A 7,981-nucleotide genomic window follows, 5' to 3' on the forward strand; every position below is an offset into this window, starting at 1 on the left:
TTTACTTATAGGAAACAGCCTGTCAGGGAAAGTTTCATCATAAATTTAAGGTCACTGGGCCACAGTAGCAATAGACAAAGGCTCCACCTCCAGATTTCCAATAAAGTAAGTCATTAAAATTGGAGTTTGTTGACTTAGCAAAAAAAAATAAAAATTGAACCGATCTCAGACTAGACCAGAATCCATAAATCATGTCATTTACTGTGCAATGCACCTAATTTTATAGTAGCTCTAACAAAAGATCATAAGTTTAAGGCATTCTGCATTTCTGATAAAATCACAAAAACTGTATCAAGTACAGATCCCAATACTTCTTCAGATAATGTTAACAGATTCAGGATGCTAAGCTATGCCTGGTTAAATATGTTATGTGAACTTAGTAGTTTGCAAAATGTGAAAAATTTGAACCCTACAAAGCATTCAGCAAAGTAGCCCAGAGCTTGGCATGTTTCCAGCGCAGGTACTTATATTGCTAACTAGAATTCTTTGTGGAATTATTCAACATAAGGCTAAAACTATGACAGGAAGGATAACATTTGGGGGGCTGGGACCAGCCTCAATATTTTTGCAGAAGGCAGCAAAGGATACGGTGAGAATGGCAATAAATATCCTGTTTTCCCCCAAAATAAGACCTCCCTGGATAATAAGCCCAATTGAGCTTTTGAGCGCATGTGCTAAAATAAGCCCTCCCGGAAAATATTGCAACACAGTTTGCCGTTTCCTGCACCTCAAAAATAATAAGACCTCCCGGAAAATAAGGCCAAACTCTTATTTTGGGGAGCAAAAGAAAATAAGGCCCTGTTTTATTTTTGGGGAAGCACAGTAGTTATGCTAACTGCTCCATGTATGGACTATTCTACAAGTGGGGTGGGTGGAGAGAGGTAAAAATATTGCATGTAGCCCTAAAGGTTATACTACCCACCTTTGCAAAATAGATTGTTTTTTCCCAAGTTAGCAATTCTATTGCCAAATGAAGCTTTGAAAGACTTCTTCAAGACTGCTACCTAATAATTCACAGCCAAATAATTCCTACAAGAGGTCAGGGATAACAACCCTCTTTGCCTTTGATCTGGCCATGTGGTTTCAGGATGATGGGTCTTGGAATGCAACAGTTCCTGGTAGGCCCTGTGTACCCCTCTTCTAAATACATAGGTATGTGAATGAGCAGGTTGCTGCTCTCCTCTGGAAAGATTCCCTAAAGTAGGATTGGCGCAACAAGCATGCAGCCAACTTAGTAATTAGCGTGCTCGCCGAAGTTGAATAATTGCAGTGAAGATCCATTGCAGCACCAATAGCTGGTTGAAAATGAATTGGAAGCCCCAGCCTTGATCAATAATCCACCTTCCAATGCAAATGTATACAAGCGATAGCCATCTTTAATGATCCAAAAAGAGAGATTAAAAAAAAAAATTCAGAAGAATCTAAATGATCAGGTGGCGATGGATAGATACCAGCTGCAAATTCTGTAAGGGAACCATGTTGACCCGCATTAGAGGCTCAATGCTAAATCAATTTACCGTATATACTCGAGTATAGGCCGACCCGAATATAAGCCGAGGCACCTAATTTTACCACAAAAAACTGGAAAAGTTATTGACTCGAGTATAAGCCTAGGGTGGGAAATGCAGCAGCTACCGATAAATTTCAAAAATAAAAATAGATACCAATAATGCCATTGCCCATTGAATAACATATACAGCCTGCCTGTGCCCATTAAATATACAGTAGCCATTGTAAAAATTTGCTCTGCATAACAAATTATTATCACACAATACCGGTGTATTCAATGAAATACTTCACTCACCTCATGATGCTGATGTCCCGCTGTGATGCTGATGTCCCGCCTCCTATGACACACGGCACAGTGATTCCTATCATTGGATCACTGTACCAGAGGAGGTGGGACATCGCTATGTGGCTGCTTGCCATAACAAGGAGGAGGTGGGACATCGTTGCAGAGCGGCAGGAGGGGGAGGAAGGGGAATCGTAAGATAGCCCTGCATTACATTAGAACGTGAGGAGGGGGGATGGTGCGGTGCACGCTGCGCGGCAAACTGACACAGAGGGAGGGGAAACTCAGGGGCGCTGGGCCATTCACGAGCGTCACCCAGCGGCATGGCCCCGCCCCTTTTTCTCCTCCATTTCGGGCAAATTTTTCACTGACTCGAGTATAAGCCGAGGCGGCTTTTTTCAGCTCAAAAAGTGGGCTGAAAAACTAGGCTTATACTTGAGTATATACAGTAATCATTTTTTTTTCTTTACTGACTCTGACTATGTAGGTGAGCAGCTGGTGATTCAGAGCTCAAGACTGGTTGGTTGAGCTGGCTAGTCCCTTTTTTTACAGCCAAGCTTTTGGTTCCATGGACCACAAATAGGGCTCGATTATTATGTTAATGAAGAATGACTACAGCTTCCCGCCTGACCCCTCCCTTTTAATTCAAGGTGAAACCAAACTGCTCCATCAGCATAAAAAATCCATCAGCATCAGGACTCCTACCAAAGCTGCTAAACTTAATGAAAGCCACCTCACTTGTTAAGATAGTTATACTGGGCACACATGTCAGAATAAACATCAAAGGTACAGCACCATTTTAGTTTACTATTAGAGATTACTCCTACTTCGCTCCTCAGTTCTTTAGGTAGCAAGCGTGGCCTTTGGAACATAGTACTGGACACAGCACTTAAAAAAAAAGAGGAAAACTTTCAATTCTTTGCATAAAACGTTTGCATAAAAAAGACAGTGTTTTTCAAACTTGTTTATGGAATCATTATGGCAAAAACCTTCATTATTCATCTACAGAAAAACAGCAGTGTATACAATACAATACAATAGCAGAGTTGGAAGAGACCTTGGAGGTCTTCTAGTCCAATCCCCTGCCTAGGCAGGAAACCCTATACCATTTCAGACAAATGGCTATCCAATTTCTTCTTTAAAACTTCCAGTGTTGGGGCATTCACAACTTCTGGAGGCAAGCTGTTCCACTGATCAATTGTTCTAACTGTCAGGAAATTTCCCCTTAGTTCTAAGTTGCTTCTCTCCTTGATTAGTTTCTACCCATTGCTTCTTGTTCTGCCCTCAGGTGCCCTGGAGAATAGTTTGACTCCCTCTTCTTTGTGGCAGCACCTGAGATATTAGGACACTGATATCATGTCTCTCCCAGTCCTCCTTTGCATTAAACTAGACGTACCCAGTTCCTGCAACCGTTCTTCATGTTTTAGTCTCCAGTTCCCTAATCATCTTTGTTGCTCTTCTCTGCACTTTTTCTAGAGTCTCCACATCTTTTCTACATCGTGGCGACCAAAACTGAATGCTGTATTCCAAGTGTGGCCTTACCAAGGCATTATAAAGTGGTATTAACACTTCATGTGATCTTGATTCTATCCCTCTGTTTATGTAGCCTAGAACTGTGTTGGCTTTTTTGGCAGCTGCTGCACACGGCTGGCTCCTATTTAAATGGTTGTCCACTAGGATTCCAAGATCCCTCTCACAGTTACTACTGTTGAGCAAGGTACCACCTATATTGTACCTGTGCATTTTGTTTTTGTTTGTTCTAGATATTTTGTTTAGTTTTTTAAAAATTATGTTGTGTACTGAATTGTGAGGCTAGTGGTCCAATGGAGTTACTTTCAACATAACCTATGGAAATAAATCCCTAAAAGAATCATTTTTTCCCCAAATAGGCAGCAAGATTTAAAAAACAACTCCATGATTGTTCCATTTTTTTTGCCAAGGATATTTTATTAAACAAAATAAATAAATAAAATAGCAGGGATTACCACTTCAGCTATTCTCTGCATTTCTGAGAGGGAAAAATATGACTTGTCTTGAGTTTCTGTTATTCCCTTTGTTGGAACATTTAAACTTTGAAATGAAATACCATTTTGCCCCAACCTTGGAATACTATTTATTTAAAAAAAAAATGTTTAAAACCTTGATCATGGCAATTCTAAAACATTATCTTCAACCAGATATATTGTAAAGAACCAGATTAATCATTTGGGTCATAATTGGAACCAACTGCCTTTTTCCTTTTGAAAAATATTGGATGTTGTCTTATATAAAACTAGCTGATAACCCAGCATTGTCTAGGTATTTATTTATAGGGGGAAAATGTTCGGACCAAATGTAATTTCTAATGTTGGACTTTCCCCTTTACCAGAGAAAGGCACCTTGTGGAGTACTGTGAATCTGTTATCATGGCAATTCCACTGCGCTGTACAGTAGAAGCCAGTATGGCAGTATAGTACAATAGTCTGTATCTTAACAGAACACCACCACCCCCCATGGGTTTTAGGGGTGTCTTACCCCCACAGTATTTTTCTCCAGAGAGTAAGTCATCTGTGTATTAAGTTTGGTTGAAATATATATACCAGAGCTATGCTGGAACACATATACATATACCTACACAGCTATATATATATGATTGCTTAAGGGGCACTTGCATTTCCTGGATTGATACTGCTCTAAAGGATCTGAACTACAACTCCTTATAACCTCATGTTGGCATGAGATGAAGAAACCCAAACCCAAAAGGTCGTACTTAAAGGTAGTCCTCGTTTAGCAACTGTTTTGTACAGTGTCTATTTGCAGTTACAATGGTGATAAAAAAAGCAACTTTTCGACCAATCCTCACATTTACGACCTTCACAGGTCTTTAAAGAAAAGGAAGGTAAGATCATAAGTAGCCGCGGGTTTCACTTAGCATCTGCTTTGATTAATGATCAACTCTTTGGTCCCCCATTATGGTTGCTAAATGAGGACTATCTGTAGTTGGGGAAGATCAGTTTCTGCTGGTGAGCAAAGGCTCTGCAGCTGAGCAGCGATCCACATTCCTCCCTAGAAGGGCCTTCTCTGTGGTGGCTCCTTCCATTTGGAACATCATCCAGAGGTGGGTTGCTACCAGTTCCCACTGGTTCGGGCAAACCGGTAGTGGAAATTGGGACTGGGTTCCGAATTGGTAGGGACTGCAGGCTGGCCATGCCCCCAAACTGGTTCCCTGGTTGCCACTACAGTCTTGTTTTTCAGTCATTTTTTAAATGTTCTGTGCATGCGAAGAACAATTTACAGGCAAGTGTGCACACACGCGTGAAGCAAACCGGTAGCAACCCACCCCTGGCATCATCCCATAATGTTTGCTGTCAAAGACAGAAAATAATCCTATCCCTTGTTGTGGGCGAGGACGATGGACACTTTCCCAAATGGTCAACAAAGAACACCCATGCACAAGGCATAGTTTAGCAGTGCTTTCAATGTCAATAGATACATAGATTTCAACTCCCAGGAACCCAGTTTGAGGGCTGGGGAATTCTGGGAGCTGAAGTCCACACACATCTTCAAGTTGCTGAGGTTGAGAAACATTCTAGCATCATTTTTCCTCCATGCCACGCCAGCATTCTGATATTCTAGAAAAGTGGCTTTTGTTTTGTTTCAATACTTTGTTTTGGCTCAACCAAACTTTGTGTAGGTTCACTGATGGGCCAATGTGAGTCTGCTATGCTCTCCTTTCCTCTTTTCTGCTCTTTGTCCCGAAAAGGGCATGGGTGGGTTGGCCCTTTTGAGGTTTTGTGGGTGGGAGGGATAAAAAAAAAAAAAAAAACTTCACCCTTATGGGGATCCAATAGAAAATTAGCTGAGTTCTTCCCCTTTCTTCCAGAAAAAGCATCAGCAGAAATGGGTGCTTTAAATTTCTCCCCATATAAATTTGGGCTTTTTTAAAAAAGTCTACCGTATTTTTCGGACTGTAAGACTCTCCGGACTATAAGACATACCTAACTCTTGGGGAGGAAAAAAAAAAAAGAATAATCTGCCTCTGCCTCCCAGCAATTTTCCTCTTTGTAGCAAACAGCAAGCAGCCTGGTCAGCTTCAGCACAGCCTGATTTAGCACGAGCAGCTGATTGGCGGTTGGATTGGCCTCCCGGAATACCGCCTATCAGTTGTTCCAGGCTGCAGGGGTCGCTACCGCCCATCACCGCCTCTGCACGCCACATTTTCGGCCTCAGCACATCCCGTTTTTCAACCCATTCCAGGCAGCGGGGATTGAAAATGGGGCAAAAATGGGGTGTGAGACTGAAAAGTAGCATGAGGAGGCCGAAAATGGAGTGCAGAGGTGGTGATAGGCAGTGGCTATCCCTGTGGCATGGAACAGCTGATAGGCAGTATTCCGGGAGGTAGATCCAACTGCCAATCAGCTGCTCATGCTAAATCAGGCTGTGCTGAAGCTGACCAGACTGCTTGCTGTTTGCTGCAAGGTGGAAAATTGCTGGGAGGCGGAGGCCAGCAGGTGGGGGCCGGGGCTTTGCCAACATTCGCTCTATAAGACGCACAGACATTTCCACCCACTACAGTAATTCTAAATCAGGTTGCTCTCATGTCAAATCATAACCTCTTTAAACCTAAGTCAAAGCTGTTTCCCAAAGCATATGCAGCTCTTTTAGGACCCAGCTGAATTCCTTGCCTTTGGGGTTACAACATTGTCCTTTAATATAATTGTCCTCTGACCCTAAAAACTTGAAAAGTCAGGGATTTTTGTTCCCACTATCCTGCTCAGAGATATTCTGCTCTAACTGTATCACACCCATTTTAACAAACACACTTGACAAAGCAGTGTTAAATGGTGTGTACTTTACCTTTTGTCTGATCAACAACCACACAGCTCTAGTCCAGTGGCCAAGTTTCAGGCTAATGTATACGTATACACCGCAACATAAAAGCTGATAAGTTTTGGTATTTATCAAAGTCAGCAACATATTAGCAGAATTTTAATGATTAATTAATGATTAATCGTTAGTCAAGATACCGCTAGACATGTGCACACTGGATGCTCCTTCTTTTCTGTTTAATGGCTGTTATGCACTAATTTAACTAGTGAAAAATCTCAGGACTGAATTGGGAGGGACTCCAATTATATAATCCCACCCCAAGTTTTTCATCAAATGTTAAAGGATACAAAAATGAGGGTAATATTAGCATCATTTAACTCACCTCAGTTAATTTTAATCTAAATCCATTTTTAATCTTAACCCAGCTTCTCTTTTTTGCCATCAAATACTTGAAACAGGACTCCAGATACACAGAACGGAATAAACAGAACAGAATAACAGTGTTGGGAGGGACCTTGTAGGTGATCTAGTCCAACCCCCCACCCAAGCAGGAGACCCTACACCATTTTCAACAAATGGCAGTCCAGTCTCTTCTTGAAAGCCTCCAGTGATGCAGCTCCCACAACCTCTGAAGGCCACTTCTGTTCCATTGGTTGATTGCTCTCACTATCCGAAAATTTCTCCTTATTTCTAGGTTGAATCTCTCCTTGGTCAGTTTCCATCCATTATTCCTTGTCTGGCCAAAGTGCCTTTCCAGGTGATTTGGAAAATAGCTTGACCCCCTCCTGTCTGTGTCAGCCCCACAAATATTGGAACACTGCTGTCATATTTCCGCTGGTCCTTCCCTTCACTAGTCTAGTCATGCCCAATTCCTGTAACCATTCATGTTTTAGCCTCCAGTCCTCTAATAATCTTTGTTGCTCTTCTATGCACTCTTTTTAGAGTCTCAACATCTTTTTTACACACACTCCATAGCCAACTGGAATTTTGAGTTGCCTAGGTTAAAACCAAAACACTGGATGAGATAGATTACCAATGTAATCCAGTCAAGCCTCAAATGTTCCCTGGGCCGATGTTTTTCAAACCTGGAAACTTCTAAGACGAGTGGACTTCAACTCCCCAAATTCCCCAAAAAGGAAGAGATCCTGAAGCCAGAATTGAAATCCACACGTTTTAAAAATTTTCAGGTTTATAAAACACTGACCTAGATCAGGGCTGTCAAACTCGTGGGCGTCTCATGCTAGTCACGCCCATGCCTGGTTTAGCGAAGGGGGGAAAAAAGTGCCGATACGTCACATGACGACGCAGTGAGTTTGACACTCCTGACCTAGATGACTCATTCTCACCAAGAAAGACTATAATTAACTCTATTGATTTCAG

Source organism: Thamnophis sirtalis, unplaced genomic scaffold (genome assembly GCF_051295495.1).
Source record: "Thamnophis sirtalis isolate CommonGarterSnake01/CBP01778 unplaced genomic scaffold, rThaSir2_p1.2 scaffold_4, whole genome shotgun sequence".
NCBI classification, from domain to species: Eukaryota; Metazoa; Chordata; class Lepidosauria; order Squamata; family Natricidae; genus Thamnophis; species Thamnophis sirtalis.